The sequence below is a fragment of the Triturus cristatus genome, chromosome 2_1, assembly GCF_964204655.1.
Source record: "Triturus cristatus chromosome 2_1, aTriCri1.1, whole genome shotgun sequence".
Classification (NCBI taxonomy): Eukaryota; Metazoa; Chordata; class Amphibia; order Caudata; family Salamandridae; genus Triturus; species Triturus cristatus.
In genome coordinates this window covers 647,727,505-647,747,563 of record NC_140581.1, presented here as the reverse complement: position 1 = coordinate 647,747,563, position 20,059 = coordinate 647,727,505, and positions in this window count along the sequence as shown.

Here is a 20,059-nt window from a genome sequence, read left to right as displayed (position 1 = left end):
ATTCAGAAACGTGTGTGCAAGTACATCATCATTGTAATCTGCTGGGACTGTCAGCCCATTGTACTGCTGACCTGGCTAATTCTTGTTCGTCCATGGAATCGAGTATGTGGTACCCCCTTCGATCTCGGAGTAATTTATCAGCGGCTTGGAATAGGTGTTCAGGGGATTTTGTATTTAACATAGGGTTTGGAAAATGTCTATTATATTCTGGACGTATCGCACGTATCAGGTCATTAAAGCCTCTGGTATTATTATGGGGTCTTCCTCTACCTACATAAGCTATCGTTTCTAATTGCTCTGATTCTTGCTCCTCCTCTTCTTCTGATTCTACTCTGTCTGTTTCTCGTCTTTCTTTATGTATTCGTTCTACTTCCTTGCGGATCTTTCGACACATGGCGATTATACACGCCTGTCTATCATGTTTCTCTTCTGATATATTCTGACCCCATTTGGCAAGTCTTTGCATGGTATCGTGATCTGCCCCAGGCCTGTCTTTAGTCCTAATTACACAATTTATGAAAAAACGTAGTAGTTGTCTTTGGACATCCACTTTCTGGTATTCCATAGCTTCGTTAATGCTTTCTGGACCTCGCCCTGTTTGGACAAAGCGATATATTTCGTCTAGGTGTTCACCCATTCCTGGTATCGTCATTAAATATAATGTAGCTCGTCTTATACGTAGTGATGATATGAGCAATTTATCCTGTCTACCTGGTACTGGGTCGTATCTACAATCCACAAGCTGTTCTTTAAACATGTCGGATGTCGCTAGTTGGGGTGTACGTTGGAGTGCTAAATCTCTAAGGGTCTGTTTATTTCGCGGCGGTGTGGCAAACATGTCTGTCGTACCTCCTGTAGCACCATCTGAGGTGCTAGGCACGAAAGGATTTGTTGGGCGTAGGATAGAGATTGTAGATGCGGGAAAAACTGTAGAAACGGACGGGCCTGTGGGAACTTGTGTAGGAGTTTGTAGTTGCGGGGATACAGACGAATGCTCTTGGTGTTGAACACCATCGGCAAGCGGTGTGGGTGGTATGGCATTAGCATACTCGGGAGCTGCGTCATCTAAATAGGAGGAAAGGAAAACGTCCTTTGCTGTTTTGGGATGTGTTTTGGGATGTGCTTTTATCGGGAGCAATGGAGGAGTTAAGTCTTTTGGTATTTCCGGGGTAGCCTTAGGTAACCCTTCGGCCAGAAGAGGATACATACCATTCATAAGAGTGTTTCTTTGTCTATCTACTTGTTCTGATTTTACTCGGGTACCTTCCTCAAGTAATAGATTTTCTCGGGTTTTATTTGAATTCTCTCTACCTTTCTCTTCCTGTCTGAGTGCTTTTTCTGTACGTCTATATGATTCTTTACGCCATAATTCAATGGCATCTTTCTGTGACTGTCTGGCTTTCTTTTTCCATAATTCTTCTTCTACTCTCATGATGCAATCTGCATCCCAGGTCCCCGCTGCGGGCCATCTCTGACTCTCTGGTAATTCTTTGGTGTAGTCCACCCATAAATCAAGAAATAATACGGCATCTAGGCCATGCTTATGATACATAAAGTACCCTGGAGTGTCCCTAGGTGGGATGGGAACAGCTTCTTCGAGTACACCTTTCCTAGTTTTGATCTGTCTTAGTTTCGAAAAGAGCGGCATTTTTAGACCTTATTACTAGAATACACTTTATACAAGAAAACACAATAATGAACAGTCATTCACGCCACAATATATAGAACGTATTTAAAACATTTAACACTTAACAGTTTTACGAACAATGATAACTAATAGAAAACTAGTTACTGACATAATACTGACACTAGATAGTACTTATTTATATGCAAGACATACTATATATACTGCTAAACAGTACAGATACACTGCTAAAACAGTGCAGACCGGATTTGTGTACCCAAACCCGTCTTGACCGGCACAGACTATGTGCACGTTAAATGCCTCCCCGGTAATGGTACTCACCGGGTAGCTCGGAACGGAAGGCCTCGGAACGGAACTGAAACTGGACCGGACTGGACTCGACTCGACTGGACTCGGAACTTCGGAACCTGGTGGGCCTCTGTATACCTCGGATCTTGCTCTCTCAGCTAAGCTCTGGTCGGGATACTTCGCACTTCTCACCGCCTCGTCTGGGTGTTGATCGCAGCCTCAGTCGTCCCCGCTTGGCCGGAGGGAGATACAGGAAATCCTGCAGGTACGCGTTTTTGTCCGTTCAGCTGTGGCAGGAGACCGGGCCTGCAACGCACCGCCGGCGCGTGAGATGAGAAAGTGTCCCTGTTCGGGCGCCAATTTATGTGGTAAATATTTCATTACCGGTACTATTTTTTATGCGGTAAAGTCTATTAAGAATAACTCAGTAAATATAAGAGGCAGAATCCGTGGTATTAGAGGTTTTAAAAGGCTTTATTCCTATACAAAGGAATACAATTCGAATTGTAGGCTTTCTATTCCATCACCACGAAAGTTCAGGAAGGAAGGGCATACATTATTGACAGATAGGCAGTTTTATAGAAAATACATTACAGTGAAACAGATGCAAGAGGCGTAACAGCTGATAGTATAGATAAAAGGTGCATACGTAACTAATAGAGGCGGATGTATGGGCGTAATTTAATAAACGTCATCATACATGATGTCACAAGTGGGTGGATCCATAAGAGAATCCTGCAATGTCAGCAGAAATATTTGGCAGAGATGCGCGCGCAGCCGCATGACGTGTGATTGACGTGCAACTAGAGGGTGAAGGGGACTTGACATTTAGCTCTACATGTGGAGACAAAAGTCTGGGGGTTATGTCAACCTAATCCCATATCATATCTAATATCCTATGTTTAAAGAACTGTGTTATCCAAAAGGAAAGGTCTCTAGGATAGAATCTATTCTATACTGACTGTTAGTGCGTGTACAAGCGTCTAAGTGTCTACACTAGATGCGAGGGGGTAGGAATATTCCATGGTAACGGGGCTATGAATTACTTGCATGAGGACAGCAAGGCCTGGCCCTTTGCACGGTAGCTGGAGGAATGTTTACTTAAACTACTAGACAGGAATGCATCGGATGAGGAGCGGAGTAGATAATCTTGAAGGTGAAATACAGTTTTTGGCAGGCGACAGGCTGGATCAGGCACCGTTAGCCGCGCAGGGAGTAGGACAAAGTTCATGGATACAGATGCAGGCTCAGACTGGAGCTTTCAGAAGCAGAAGGCAGGAAAAGGCTTGATGACAGAATTCGGGCCTACTCGCCTGAATCTGTAAAATGTGGAAAGTGAACCACATAAAGTCGGTGGCCTTTCATACTTAGGAATGGAATATCTGACCCATTCATGGTGGATCTGAAAGAGGACATGTTGACGGTGGACGCACATATATTTGCGTCTTCAAAACTGGAGCAGGAGGGAACATACATGTACTTATAGCATGCACATGGAGCCGTTGGGGTCTACGATAGGGGACATAACTGATCACAAAATTCATATTTCCTCACTTCTACTGCATATGTTATGGCTTAGAATATTAGTACTCTGTTGGTGTTCCTATTACATATTATTCTGTAATAAGAATTTTAGGGACAGAGGATTAGAACTCCGATGTTAAGTTGTTGCTGATCCTCTGGTTCCGTTGGACTCATATGCTATTTACTACATTAAACTTCAAGAGAAAATTCCTCTGAATTGTGAGCTTCACATCTTTACAAGTTGTCAAATTGATGCTTACGCTCAAGACTCCATGCTTCTAATCATCATCTTTTACAAATCATTTTATCAACTGTCTCTAAGCTCATTTTTCAAATAGAGAATGGCACTCAGGCAAATTAATATGGCAACTGAGCCATAGCTGAGCCATGGGCATGGCTTGGCCATAAGAGTCTGTGCATGATCCGAGCCACGAAAACATTTAGCATGTATATCGTGCAACAAACATAATGTAAAAGTATGATGCAATCTCTTCAAAATTCAAAAAGAGTATTTCTTTAACATGCAGAAGTGTTACCTTATTACATCACTATTTATCACTGCATAGACAGAGATTTATTAAACCTGCTAATTTTTAGAAGCATTCGTGGCTCACCACTCCAATGACAATGCCATTAGTGATCTAAGAGGCAAGTCAGTAATCATGTACATCCTAAACGTGCTTTAAATTGTTATTGTAGATTAGCAACATTACAGTATTATATCAAATATAAGAGATGCTTGTGAAGTGCACATCCTGAATTCAGATATTTATATAAAGTGCTAATGTGATAATAAAGAATAAGGAGCCTCGTTTAAGGAAAATATGTGCCTAGGATAACACAATTTGGTCAAGCAGGGAAGTTGGTACCTATTCCAGGTTATCTGGTTTTACACATTAAAATTGAGCCAACAGATGGGTGTCTCTGTCTCTCTAGTTCTCTCTTGTTTACAACAAAAGTCACCGTTGTGGCTTTAATGGATGGCTCTTAATGTAAAAACAGACCCATAGATAGTAGATCCGACTCAGGTCCCCCACACCCAACTACCAAGCAAATAATGCATTTACTTTGGGGGTGTCACACCCCAAACAACCCCCAAATCTATGGCACTGAATTAGATAGCCAAACTTTGTGCAGAGTGCCCTACACTCAGTTTGCCATACACCCTTCTTTAACTCCCGATACAAATCCTGCTATAGTGGCCTTTTTATCAACACTGCATCAAAATGCAGTAACAATCTAAAAATTAGGTAACTCTCCTATAACGTTGACTCTTTTCTTGCTTTTGACCCTGTACAGTGCTCTTCTGCCTTTTTTGGCTCGGTTCTGCTGTACAAGCACTTCCTACATACATAAATCTAAACTGGGCATAGCTCAAAAGCTTTAACATTATGTCAAGGTAAGTTATTAGATATTCATAGATATTCTTAGCGCCCTACACAAGTCATGGAATTGACAGAAGGAGATGCAGCCTATGCTACCCTGTCAATCTACAGTTATAACAGGTTTGGATGTAACATGCTTTATGCTTGCTTACCAATGTTAATGCTTCTATATCAGAAGAACACAGTAAGATACTACTTATGTGGATTCAGTTAAACTGGCTGATATATCAGACAAGGATCTTGGACGGATGCAGAGGGAAACCTTTTTGGTAACAAATTTGTTAAGGTAATTTCTGCTTATGTGCAGACATTCACATCACTGGATAAACTACATTTGAGAATGTGTTAGAAATGGGATTCCTGGTTGGCTGATGTATGCACTCAAGCCAGACAGGAACCACCACTCTAGTCAGGGTAAGGAAGATACACACTCAAAGAGAACCTGTGCGCACTCTCTGGTAGCTTGGCAAAGAGCAGGCAGGCTTATCTAAAGAGGCACTGTGTAAAATGTTTGTGCAACACACACACACAGTAACACAATGATTACACCACAAAAATAGAGACTATTTATCTGAGCAAAACGAGACCAAAACAACAAAACTCCAATCATTAGAAGTCGAGATATGAATTTTTAAAGATTAAATAAAAAACAGTGCTTTGAAGTCACTAGTGGTCAAAAGATTACTTGAGGACACGAGAGACTGGTGCAAATCCAAAGTTTAGACCAACTAAGATAGAAGGCAGACCTGCTACTGGACCCATGCAGGGCCCAGTGAGAAAGTATCTTCAGTGGAGAAAAGTGCCGACGCTGAGGGCACGATGCATCAATCTTTTCCACGAAGTCAGGTAACTGCGTCATTGTCAGGCTTCATTGAGGTAAAGGCAATGCATTGTCGTCTAGCCGCGCAGATCATTGTTGTCGGGCCGCACGGGCTGTAGAATCCCTGTCGTCGAACAGCTTTTGTGTTGGCATCAAAGGGTGATACGTCAGTTCCCACTGGCACAGTGGTGACATGTGTTGGTTTTGCAGCAAAACAGTTGCAAAACCAACTTCTAATCACAGAAATTGCGGAGGGCACCACAGGCAACAGTGGGACTCACAGAAGACAAAGTTCAGCAGCACCAGCAGAATTGCAGGAAGTCTTTTATTTCCCTGAGACTTCAGAAAACAGAAGCCAACCCAGCAATCCCTTTGAGATCACTTGGAGGGAAGGCAGAGTCCAGCTCACCTGTAACAGAAGCACCAGGGAGCAGCAGGCAGCAGGGCAACAAGCAGAAAAGCAGTCCGTCCAGAAAAGCAGTCCAGTTGAGTCCTTTAAGCAGCACACCAGTCCTTCTTACAAATGTTCGATTCAAGATCCAGAAGTGTCAGATTTTAGGGACTCAGTACTTACACTCAAAAGTTCCTTTGGTGTAGGGGCAACTTCAAAGCAGCTCTCTGAAGTGCACAATGATCCTTTTCAACCGATCCCTGTCTGACAGGCTACCCTGGGGGGTGAATCAGTGCTTTGTGTGTGGACAGGACCCAACCTTTAAAATGTAATTGTCAGTACCTTCCATTCCTCCCTGCCAAGAAAGACTCAGCAGAATGCAGATGGATGCAGATGAGTGCTCAGAATGCAGGTGAGCCTCACCTTCCTATGTTTGTGGCTATCTAGAGGCAATGCACAAAGTATAGCTGTCACCCATGCCAGACGTGTATTGGAGACAGGCTGTAAGGCACATAGAGCAGTAAGCCCAGAGAAATTTCCGCTTTCTAAAAGGAAAAAAAAAATGATTGGACGGAATGATGAACTAATCAAACAGTTTCCCCCTAGTCCCAGATCCGGGTTTAATCCCTTGCTTTTTTGCTTGCCACCCCAGTTTGGACCCAGCCATATGCAAATCAGTCTTGACCCTGCTCCCCATTGGAGTAGTCCACTCTGAACTGTCAGGCCAGGTCCTCCCTGGACCGGAAACAAGCATCCTGGGACCAGTTTTGGTGTATCACCTTTCATCAGCCAGGCTAGCTTGAATTCAATAGCACAATGAGCACGGACCTATGGCTGAGCATACCCTTCCCACTTAGGGTGACTAAAGCAAAAAAAACCAAATGATCTTTGTACTCAGGGTGAATTTTTGGAACATTGTACAGCATTCCATCTATCAATTGTTCTTTTTGCAATTGTCGCCCTAAGTGGGATTTGTATGCCCAGATGTGAGTCCCATGCTCAGCATGCAACCGTATTCAAGTTATTCTGGCTGATAAGGGGTGATACCTGGAAAACGGTCCTAGGATGCTTGCTTCTGGTCCAGAGATCAGGGTCAATACTGATTTGCATATGACTGGGTCCAAACTGGAATGGTGTGGTGAGAGATTGCTTTTAGCCAATTTTAAACCGGTTTTAGATTCAATAACTTTTACACTTTTATATGGCCTGCTGTTTTACATAGATCCTTAGTACGAGAATTGGGTGTTATGTGCCTGAGCTAGGCTCACTTAGCAACGCTGCACATTTTCTTACATTGCCCTCTTTCTGCACAGTAAAAGTTTTGCTGTAACCTTCTGCACATATTTGTGTGCATGACAATGTTGGATTAGTTTCTCTGAAATTGCTTTGCTCCCACATTTTGCTTCACATAACATTTTCATGATGCCTCGAACACAGTGTGCAAGGCCTTGCATGCTGTGCAAATGTCATCCTATCTTTATCCATGGAGCGACAGGGCTATCTGCCAACCCATAACAGTGCTAATTCGTATATACATCACAAGGATGCTTTTATTATAAATCAAAAAGCATTTCTCTGGATTAGCCAGAGGAGACACTTCTGCTGACATCAAGCATTCTAAACATGCAGATCCTTTGCCAAGCAGCTATCTAACATCTCTGTGAGGGGTGTCCAGTTTGTGACCAAGACGGGCTCCTACATTCTGTACCACTAGGTAATGAGATTGGACTATCCCTCTGGGGAGGGATTCTTGGCTATACACACACATACACTCTAGACGCACATAGAGTAGGGATTGCATAGTAGGAGTATGTCTAATTACTACCTTGTTTTATATGCCTGCATATATACATTGTTTTAGAACCATGGAGGAACTGTACCAGCTATTTACTATTTTGGTGCTTGTAATCACTTTCATCTGCTTCTGTGTACTGATTGTCACATCACATGCATTATATACAAGAATAACGTTGGTTTAATAAATATATTGAAGAACACCCCATTGTGTATTCTCTGTATGTTTCTCTGAGAACAAGAGTGCAAAAGTAACTGAGCGAGAGGGTTCTAGATCTGTTACCACGATCCTGGACAGGGTTGTGATGTTCAGGGGTTGCTGGAAACCATTAGCTCCCTGCTTAGGATAGGCGGGATTATGGTGGCACTGTGAGCTACTTGGTCTCTAAGGCAACATATAGTACATGGGTGCATGGAACCTGTCTAGGCACCTCACCCAAGTTGATGTTGTCTACAAACACGCAGATCCTATGGATTAATTGAAAACTGAATGACGTGGCGCCACCAATGTTGGTTGGGTTCAAATTTTTATGGTTCGCCTGAGCAGTTCAACTGTGCCTTTTCAGAGACTCCTACTCACCTCCAAACCATAGACGTCTGTGGTGGTAGGGAAATCAAACTCTCAGCTGAGTAGGTAGACCCTATGAATTGGCTGTAGGTTGTTCAAGCTTGCAGGATAACATTTCCCACATTGTTCTCTCGATAATTCATTTATTATATTATGTCTGGGGATGAAGCAGACTATGCACTAAATATTGCAGAGAACTGCAGACGTGTGGTTACTCTAAAATTACGGCTATGGGTGGAGATGTTACCTTCATGGTTGAGCAAAACAAAGCATTTAGGACACAGGTATTCTATTCCTGGGTAAGATTCCTTGCTGCAAATGCTCAAACAGAATTGTCTCATACCTACATGGAGGATGAAGCACCAGAGGAGTACACTTCATCTGAAGACATTGAGATTCCTCTTTCTTACAAAGAACAGAATTATTGGTTTAAAGGCGTCCTCCCACACACAAAAGAAAAATTGTGACTCGGTCCTCTCAGTAAAGAAGGAGTGACATGGCCTGTCTTATCTGCATATACACTGCATCCTGACACTGCTTATCTAAATGCAGCACAAATGCATATAATATATGAAGATTTAGTAGAAAAATATACAGAAATCTCACAAAGTTCATAATGCGAACATTAACAGTATACCCTGCACGGACTGCTCAATCAGCAGAACCTCAATTGGCTACTACTGGTATCAGCCCACAAACACTGAATGCCATTATGGAGAATATTCCCACCGTTCTGGATAGCACAAAAAACAAGCCAACTTGATGCAGTGTTTCTCCATACCGGCCCACAGAAAAAACACAGAATGTTGACTATTTGCTGGCTGGTGGGGATGGCCAGAGTGGTGGAAGACTGCACTACTCGAGGTGAAATTTTCACTGCTGTTCATACCAGGACACATGGTACCCCTTCTCTGGCTGTTTTACCTGAGGTGTTAAAGCAGTTTCAGAATGAGTACGGGGCAGCACCCACCCTGGACTTAGGGATTAAACTGATGGGAAATTTTGCAGCAGTATCCACCGCTATGTTGAGCTAAATAAAAGGGGAGGCAGCTGCATTGGCTATACGCCAATACCTGAGGGATCTCACTCCTACACAACAGGAGTGAGAATTACCCAAAAATATCAAAGAAACCTATTCTACTCTGGGTAGAGATATTTTGGGAGCCAGACCTGGGAAGCCATAACTCAAGAGTAATTCTGAAAGCATCCGATTCTTCGACAAAGAAGAAATGGAATAATAAACAAAAAATAAAGACAAAACATGATCAAAGGGTAGGTCTCCTCAACAGGAAGACACTAAAAAAACATATAATCTCAGAAACCGTGATGACATTAGAAAGCCTGACAGGTATCAGGAAACTGACTGACATTCCTTTCAGGAGTCATCAGATACATGGTCGGAGAGAGGTGTGCAGTCAGAGTGCTGATCAAAAGAGGATGCGAAGCCAAAGAAGGAATCACAAAGGTCATCTGATTACATCATTAATAAAGAAGAAAAATCAAAGACTCCGAAACCTCAATTCAAAAAGAAAAAGGTAGCCAGAATTAAAATCAGGCATGCCCAGAATACTGAAGGCTCTGCTTTTGAATGGGGAATAGGCAGTGATGATGTTGGACAGCATGGGATAAGTCACAATAGCTCGCCGGAATTTGATGGATTATCTGGTGGCAGTAGCGCTGAGTGAGCATATCATGGTGGAAACACTGGATAACTAAGTAAGTGTTCCCTATCGTTTATACGAAAAGATTGCACTCCAGATGGAGGGGGACGTACCCAGGAATATCAAGTCTCGCTTTTGGTAGAACCTGACATATGGATATGATATTCTTTTGGCTGAAAAAGACTGGCCACCTGAGTTCATAATAGAGTGCCCAAATGGGGAAACAATAATTTTGCCTCTTTTTTCCGACCTTGTTCCAGAATCAGTGAAACATTCTTAGGCCAATGAGTAAGCGTTAGTGCTAGCTCCTGCATTGTACCACAATCATGTGGGGTGGAATGATGAGCCACCTCATCACGAGATCCCGTTCAAATCAACTCCTCATTCCCAAAGACAATATCTAATTAAACATGAACCTAAAAAACAAGTTAGGGAAATCCTAGAACCACTTGCATGCCACGGAGTAATAGAAAATTGGACCTCATCAATGAATAATCCCTTGCTTCCTGTAATGACACCGGACAATTTATACGATCTAGTATTAGATTGCAGACACCTGAACACATCTACTCGCAGATTCGCAGTGCAAAATGCACAGTGCTGCATTAATGAATAGCATTTTCCAGAAAAAGTATAAAACAAGACTAAATATCTCAAATGGATTTTTCTGACAAAATATAGCGCCTGTGAGTAGATATTTTTCAGCATTCTAGGCACACAGAGGCAATTTTGTAGATTGCCCCAGGGGTATGAGAACAGCCACTGGGCTGTTTTCAGCCTCCAAATCTTTGATGAGGAGGCATTGTCCTACATTGATGATACATGTGATGGACGATAAATTACTTGGACAGAGTGTACTGCATAGCTCTTGAGTTCGCTCATATTGACTACCAATTTAATTACAAAAAATAAAAAATTGCCCATCTCAATGTCCTATTTTTAGGATACGAGTTGTCAAGTTAAGGCAATAGCCTAGTGACCCATTGTTTAGAAAAATGTGCATTACTCCAACCTCCAACAAAATCTGCAATCCATTTTAGGATTTTTTAATTTTGGGAGAACATACATTTTGGATTACGCAGAACATGTAAAGTCATTTTACGACTTAGAAGACCAGACTTTTCCAGCACACATTGGGCACAGGAATACCCTAACATTTTGCATTCTGTACAAGCTGATATGATAGCTTCCAAACACTTACACACATGTGTACACACCACAAACCTGGTGATCCGCGTAGTCGCAGGATCATCTGGGTCCACTTATATGAATGAATGAATGAATTTATATAGCGCATGGCTACCAAAGGCATCCCAGCGCTTACTCATGGCACCTCATTCATCAGACACAACTCATCGGAAAAGGATGGTCTTCAGCTGTTTCCTGAAACTAAGGTAATTGGAATCAGAGCGAATATGCTCAGGCAGGCGATTCCATAGCATAGCAACATTGTACGAGAATAGACGACCTCCGGAGCGAGCTTGCTTGATCATAGGCACTCTGAGCAAACATTTATGCTTAGATCGCAACATCCTATTGGGAACATAGAGTTGAACCAGCGACTGAATCATAGATGATCCCTTCCCGGCGATGGCCTTGTCGGCAATGCAAAGGGCCTTAAAACCTATCCTGGCCTAAACAGGGAGCCAGTGCAGGGCAGCTAATGCTGGTTTAGCTGAACTATATTAAGGAATGTTCATAAGTAAGCGGGCCGCACAGTTCTGAACAATTTGTAACCTGTTAAAAGTGCATTTGCATAGTCCAGTCGCGAAAGTATAAGCGCCTGGACTAACACCCGTCTAGCATCAAAAGGAAGAAGAGGAATAATCTTCCTTATCACCCTGATCTGTCCATAGCAGCTAGCTGCCACCTTACATGCCTGTTCTTTTAAATCAAGTTTGCATTCCAGCCAAACTCCTAAGCTCTTAATCTTAGTCTTTGGTACAGGTGGCGTACCTAGACAGCTAGGCCAAGAAGCTTCAATGCTAGTGGGAACATTATGCCCAAGCAGTATAAGTTCCGTTTTTGCACCATTAAGCTTCAAGAGAGACTTATCCATCCAGTCCGAAATCTTTCCCAGACAAGATACCAGACCCGATTCTCGTTTTCCTTTCGGGCTTAGAGACACCACAAGCTGTGTGTCATCCACATAGGTGACAATTTGGATGCCCCAAGGATACACCAATTCAGCTAAGGAACTCATGTAGATATCAAACATGGTAGAGCTAAGAGATGATCCCTGGGGGACTCCACACTGCAAAGGAATGTACTCTGATGCAGCTTCACCCTCAAAGACACAGAAAGAGCGACGCTCCAGAAAGGACTGAAACCAGCGAAGCACCACTCCCTCTACGCCCACCTCCTTAAGTCTCTGAATCATAAGTTGATGATTGACGGTGTCGAAGGCTGCGCTAAGATCCAGCAGTATTTGAGCTGCGCAGCCTCCGACATCCAGGATCTTCCTAGTCTCCTCAATCACAACAAGGAGTGCGGTCTCAGTACGCTGATGGCATCTAAAACCTGTCTGGGAGGGAAGCAGGCACTTATTGTTTTCAAGAAATGAGGACAGGGCAGAGTTGACATGTTTTTCAGCCAATTTGCTAATACCTGGCAACAAGGAAATAGGCCGATAGTTCGCCCAGTCCTCTGGGTCAAGATTAGTCTTTTTTAGTAATGCTTTGATCCTGGCCTGTTTCCAAAATGGAGGCACCACTCCACTACACAGGGAGGAAATGATCACATCCTGTATGACTGGAGAGACTATATCAGGTATTAGATTCAGAATAGACGGAGGGGCCGGATAGGAAGGGGAGCCTGATTTCAACTGTTTGAGAAGTTCCTGAGCGGAGGATAAGGAGAGAAGAGGAAACTCTTTCAGCAGAGTTTGCTTATCCACAATAACACTATCCCCGACGAAAAATTAACAGTTGAGAATGTGTTATAAATCCTTTGGACTTTAGAGGAAAAGTATTCTGCAATATCGTCACACCTCTGCTGGGCATTATTAGGAGCCGGGAGAGGACCGGAGGGAGTGAGAAGGGACTTGGAATTTTAAAAATTTAATGAGGAGAATTAGCAGCCAAGATGATCTTGTCACAATAAAAGCCCGATTGAACTTCCTTTATTTCATTTTTATACAATTTAATTGCTTCTCTGTATTCAACTTTTTTACTCACAGAGTAATCTCTTCTCCAGCTTCTTTCCAATTTTTTACATGATTGTTTCAGTTGCCTCAAAGTCTGGGTATACCAGGGCTTTTTGTTGATTCCCATACGATGATAGAATACTTTCCTTGGAAGCACTGAATCAAGGGTAGATTCAATCCAGCTATTATAGTTGTTATAAGCAATAATAGCATTGGCCTGAGGTAGGGGGACTGCTTTATTTAGCTCAGTGATGAACTTTCCTAAGGGTAGTTGAGACTAAACGCGACTACATTTCTTAATATGTATTCGTGGCAACAGTGGAGCAGCCAATGTCAATGTCATTGAGAGTACAAAATGATCGGACCAAGGAATTGGAATGAGGTCCGTTACTCTAAGATGTTGTATATTTGAAAAAACGGGATTGAGCAAATGCCCATGGACGTGGGTGGGGTCAGTCACATTTTGTTTAAGTTGGAAGGTGTCCAGGCCGTTGATGAACTCCTGGATGATATTGGAAGACAGTTCATCGAGATGAAGGTTAAAATCACCCAAAATAGAAAAGTTAGAGAGGGGACTCGCCAAATTGGCAACAATATCTGAAAGCTCATTACAAAAATTAGATGATGCTCCAGGAGGGTGGTAAATTAAAATTCCGGAAAACGTATTGATAGGAGAAAAACTAATTGAGAAAGCTAGGCTTTCATAGTGCGGTACTGGGTTAATAGTAGACCTACAACGGAAGATGTTTTTGTGAATAATAGCAACGCCCCCGACTCGACCACCCTCTCGGTCATGTCTCAGAATTACATAATTAGGGGGTAAGGCGCGCACAATATCAAAGTTAGACTCCTTAGTGAGCCACGTTTTGGTGAGAAATAAAATGTCCGGGCAGTTCTCCTCAATGAGTAAATGTATCTCAGTCGCATGTTTAGGTAACGAGCAGCAGTTCACAACCAACATTTTAATAACATTATCCAGCTTTGCCCGTGGTGGGGGCGAAGGTGAAAATTTAAAATTACAGTGGGAGCAAGGAGAGCTCCTCCTATCTGCAGACATATGATGGAGACACTCTCTCAAGAACGTACCTCTGAGGTTAAGAAGCTGTTCCCTCGGATATGCATAACTGGCTGGGGGGAGTTTGACAGGGGGTCTGGTCCCTGGGCCCGTCCTGGCACGGACGGGCACAGACGGGCACAGACGGGCTTGCCTTTGGTGCGCCGCCGGCACGCCTGCTGTGCGCGTCAGCTGCGCGGAAGCGGCATCGGCGAAATTTAAGCCGATTGGTCGCGTCCCCGTCGACATCAGCAACTAGACTGCTGACCTAAGGAAAGTGCACCAGGAAGTTCCCTCGAGCATTGAACACAGCTCGAGCCCCCTCCCACCAAATGTCAGCAACCACGTTTAAACAACACAAAAGCAGCAACAAAAAAGATTAAAAAGGCGTATGACTCCCTTTTTTAAAAAGTAAATAGTAAAATACGTAGTCCCTCACTCACAGAGAAGCTAAGGCTGAAAGCGCGGTGCCAACAGAGGAAGCGTCATCGGCGAAATTTAAGCCGATTGGTCGCGTCCCCGTCGATGTTAGCAACTAGACTGCTGACCTAAGGAAAGAGCACCAGGAAGATCCCTTGAGCATTGAACACGGCTCGAGCCCCCTCCCACCAAATGTCAGCACCCACATTTAAACAACACAAAAGCAGCAACAAAAAGATTGAAAAGGCGTATGACTCCTTTTTTTAAAAGTAAATAGTAAAACACGCAGTCCCTCACTCGCAGAGCAGCTAAGGCTGAAAGCGAGGTGCCACATTCAGCGAAGGTGATACAGTATTTATAGCATACAAATCACATTTATACACGAACGCTGCTGAAAGGTGTTTTTCACCTACTGAGAAAATTCTCATAGCTGTACAAACTGCTGTAGTGAGAGAGAGAGAGAGAGAGAGAGCACTAGCTCAGGGTAAACACATAATTGACATAACTCCGGTACCGACCCTAGAGTCTGTCACCAAAGCAAGCGTTACGAATGCCAAAACAATGGATACAACGGGCTAACTATCTCACTGCAACAGATGGAGCCTACAGATTCGATTCTACATTACAAACACAGGCATTTTTGCAGTGTGAACAACAATCTCCTCTGTCAAATGAGATAATGCCTTGAGATCAATATGAATACTTAATTTACATTGACGGGTCTGCCCAGTCTGCCGTAGAGAAAAAGCACCAATATTCTGCTGCATGCACGATAGTAAAAGAGTGCATGCATGACGGAAAGTTCCATCCTGAAAACACGCACACACACAGTCCCTTGGTGACTGCACAGCACAGTTGGCAGAACTCAAGGCCCTTATACTGGCACTGGATAATACGGATCATGGATTCCCTATACTGGTAGTGTGTGATTAGTATTCTTGTGTCCAGTCATATAATAAATATCTTACTTGGGCCAAAATGGATTTCGAGACTCTAAGAGTTACTCAATCAAGCACAAAATGTTTTGGGAACAAGTGGCAAAGCTAAAAGATTGCTTGCCACATGCTCATGTAATCAATCAATCAATCAATCAGGGGTTGATAAGCGTGCTACTCACCTGTGAGGGTCTCAAGGCGCTGAGCGGGGGGAAATTTGCAGGTCCATGAGCTATGTCTTGAGAGCCTTCCTGAAGGTGTCCAGGGAGGGTGTGATTCTGATATCTACCGTGAGCTCAATCCAGGTTTTGGCCGCAGTATGAGAGAAGGATCTTCCTCCTGCTGTGGCTCTGTGGATGCATGGGTTTTCAGCCAGTGCGTAGTTGGAAGATCGGAGGTTTCTTTTGGGTATGTGGAAGTTGATTCTGTCATTGAGGTATTTGAGTCTGGTGTTGTGTAGGCATTTGTAGGCGTGGGTGAGGATTTTGAAGGTGACCCTTTTCTCCACAGGGAACCAGAGGAGTCTTCGTAGGTGTTGGCTGATATGCTCATGTCGGAGGATGCCGAGGATGAGTTTGGTGACGGTGTTCTGTATCGTCTGGAGTTTTCGGAGTAGGGACTTGTTTATGCCGGCGTAGCAAGCGTTTCCATAGTCCAGTCTGCTGGTGATGAGTGCGTGGGTGACTGTCTTCCTTGATTCCAGGGGGGATCCATTTGAAGGTCTTGCGGAGGATGCAGAGGGTGTTGAAGCAGCTGGAGGTGACGGCATTGATCTGTCGGTTCATGGTGAGGGATGAGTCGAGCACAATGCTGAGGTTTTTGGCTTAGTCCGAGGGGGTCGGTGGGCTTCCGAGGGTAGAAGTCATCACCGTGTTTGGTGTTCACATTGAAGGGAATTCCATGGCTGATGAAGCTGCTAAAGCAACAGTTTGTACTGGTGCAGTTGCTGCTATCACTCATTCTAGTACGAGAATAGACAGAGACATTATGGTGGCTGTCAATGCCGTGTACAATGACACAAACCAGCTGAAAGTCTTTTCGCTCAAGTACTCCCATAAGTTAGATTCACAAAGCATACCATATGCTCACATTCTAGGAATGGGGGATAGAGTCATATCTAACACTAATCACAGATTAGAGTTAATACTAGCTGCGCATGTGGGTCTAGGTTCAGAACATTCAGGGATTACTGCTATAGTTTCATTATTAAGCTGCACTCTTGGTGGTCTGGTCTTACTAAACAGGCCAAGGACTTTGTCCACAAATGTGACATTTGCCAGAAGATGATGGGCTGAACCATTGCACATCCACCACAGACACCTCTATTGATTTGAAACAAACCTCTTGCTTGTATCTATTTGGATCACTGCTGTCCCTTACAAACTGACAGGGCTTACAATTACATCTTGGTGGCAGTGGATTTATGCTCCAGATTCCTGTCCATATTGCCACTGGGTTTGGCGTTTAGTCCTGGGCTTACAAAAAGGCCATGGGAAATATGGGTGTGAACTTGTGTACTCCTTCCCCTTTAATCCTGAGGAAAATTCAGTAGTTGAGAGGAAACACTGTGACTTAAAGTAGCCTTTAACAGCAGGGGTACTAGGCCCAGGTCGCAGTTGGGTCCTTCACCTATATGGGGTCGAGAGGTCACTTAACAATATGCCACAAACATCCCTGGGCGGCCGAACTCCATATGATATCCTGTTTGGGGTAAGAATGTAGGTCCCTGGCCTCGATAATGTCAGCACAGTAGCGGCAGAGTGGAAGAGGTGTGGCACCGCGGCCAGGGTGACTGACTCCGGAATCTGGGGATCACGATTCGATCCCCGGCACTGGAGGCAGATTAGCCCAGCACCATGTGACTCTGGGCAATAGCTTGCTTAATCTTCCCAACGGCCCCCAGCGCCTAGAGATCCTTACGAGTGATTGTTCGCGCTTTACAATTGTGGATTATTATTATTATTATTATTATTATCGTTTGACATCAATGAACGTTTGGCTATTTTACAGGAACTAAAGAAGTTCAGATGAATGAAGCAACATCCAAGTATGACGTATGCCCACTGGTGAAGTGAAGGTTGTCCTGGCAAGACCCGGTTGGGTTGCAGAGATAGGGGATTAGGTCACGGAGAAAACTGTAGACAAAAAGGAGTTTGGGCTGCCTGTACCTGTCCTGGCTGTCGAAGGTACAAGAACTGTAATTCTTCCACCACTTGCCGGTTGAAGAGACTAAAGATTTATCTCTATCGATCTAATCAAACCACCTTATGTGGCCGATTCTCAACAGTAAGCCACGTGGGCTCCTGAGTAGCCACCGCTCTCCTTTCCCTACCACACATGACGCTTCATGCAGCACACATTGAAGTTGCAACAGTGCACTTTTTTTAATGATTGTTTATTTGCAAGAAGGGGGCCTAAACAATCACAGGCATTTTGCTGTTTCTATGTGTGTTGCCTAAGGCAGCACACATGGAAACAGCAAAAATTAGGAGAAATAAAGCCTTTCTCCTCGTTTCGCCTGTTTGAGACCAGGTTTTTCCTGGTCTTAATTTTGGTGCTGCCTCCTATTTAATGTTGCCCTTGTAAATAGGAGGCAGTGTCAAAATCAATGGGTGTTGCGGTGGAACGCCCACCACAACAACCATTGCCCTCCCCTTTCAAGCTAAATACATTGTGAAAGGTGCATTATTTACAAGGCACTGTTAGGTCACGTTATGTGGCTTAACGCTACCGTGGAAATAAGGCAAGACCCCTATCGCGATAGGGGCTTGTAAATGTGCAACATAGTTTCTTCTGAGTGTGCATTTATTTTGGGCTTCTCTAAGACCAAACACAACTACAAAGGGAACGTTTCTGATCATCAGATCTTGATACTATTATTCTTTATTGCTGTAACAGAAGTTTTGGTCTGTATGATCCTTGCCTGCCTACGTTTCTTTAGGAGATTTGGGTTGGCAGTTATCATATTTCATATCTATGGTATTTCCTGAGATTTATCTATTTGAGTTTAATTTCGAGTTTATAAACAGTTATCCTATTCCTGGTCATCATTGGGTAACTGTCAGTTCCCCTGAATATCCAACCCCTCTCAGCACAGAGCATGGTCCATCGGAGGACCAATTGATTTTGTAAAGTAACCAAAGGGCCCAGTAAACGCTACAGCAGTCTTTAGGATGGCATCTATTCAGGACTCTACTGCTTTACCTCGATATGGTGTTAATCTTCATTATTTCATTACTGAGGGTTTCAAATTATAACTTCTCTCAGAGACAAAGAAGAGGTACTGCTGCCTGAGTCCTCTGAATTTATAGTACAGTTGATGCGTTTTTCTTATTTGTGTTCTTCGCTGCTAAAGATTTCAGTAGAGTCGTTGAGTAATAATATTTGCCTCCATGTCTTTAATAGAAACCAAATCTCCTCTCACAAATATGGAGGAAATTCAAATTGTGAGATTGACTGGCCCAAACTAGGGAGTTTGAATGCAAAAAGCCTTCGGTTGAGAAAAAAAACAAAAAAGCTGGCATATCTTGGAGATAATAAAGTTATTTTCTAAGCTGCTGTGTTATAAAGTAATGTTAAAGCCAAATACTCTTTCTTGATGATGAAACATAAGCATATGCAGCTTTAGGAGATGTTCAACAAATTGTTTGCACTCAGCAGCTAGATTATTAACCCCTTAATTCTTTTCTTCCCACTCTGTCATTTAGCCAACATAGTACTATTTCCTAAATCTCTATAAAGATCAAGCAATGCAAACATCCCAAAGGAGATTTTATATTGAGTCCTGTTTCTTCCTGATTTGAGCTTCCAAATCTCTATGGTGGTCATTATAACCTGCAGCATCTGAAGAAGTATGGATATGTTTATATTTAATAGGCCCAGGTGCAACAAAAGCCTTTGTGCAGCAGAATTGTGTATTCACCTACATTTATCACATGTTTTGCTCACAGTTCGGCAACAGAGAAGTCAGTGTGCGTTTAAAAGAAAGATGCAGAACAATCCATCTCACTCTTTCCCCTCACTCTCTCCATTGACTGCTGTGCTTTGCAACTAGATCATAAACCGAGGATTAAAGTGCAATTCAGAAACGTGATACCAATTAAATAGAAATAAGAAAGGGAGAGAATAATTCGCTGTATTTGTTCTGTTAGTACGAAAACTAATGCCAGAAATATGGTATTCCATTAGAATATTGAATAAAATACGTAAATTGACACCTAGAGTAGCTTTATTTTCATTCATGGGCAAGTCCCCCAGTTCATTTACTTACCTATTTATATGCATGTACTTCAGCTAGGGGTCTCTAGAGATCGCAGTTTGACCCCTCCCACTGACCTTGCAGCCCCTGGTCTCAGAGGAGGTAAAGTGAGAGTTCTGATGCAAGGTATAGGCGATCTCTTCAGTGGCCCAGAGCTCTGTGCCCATTAAC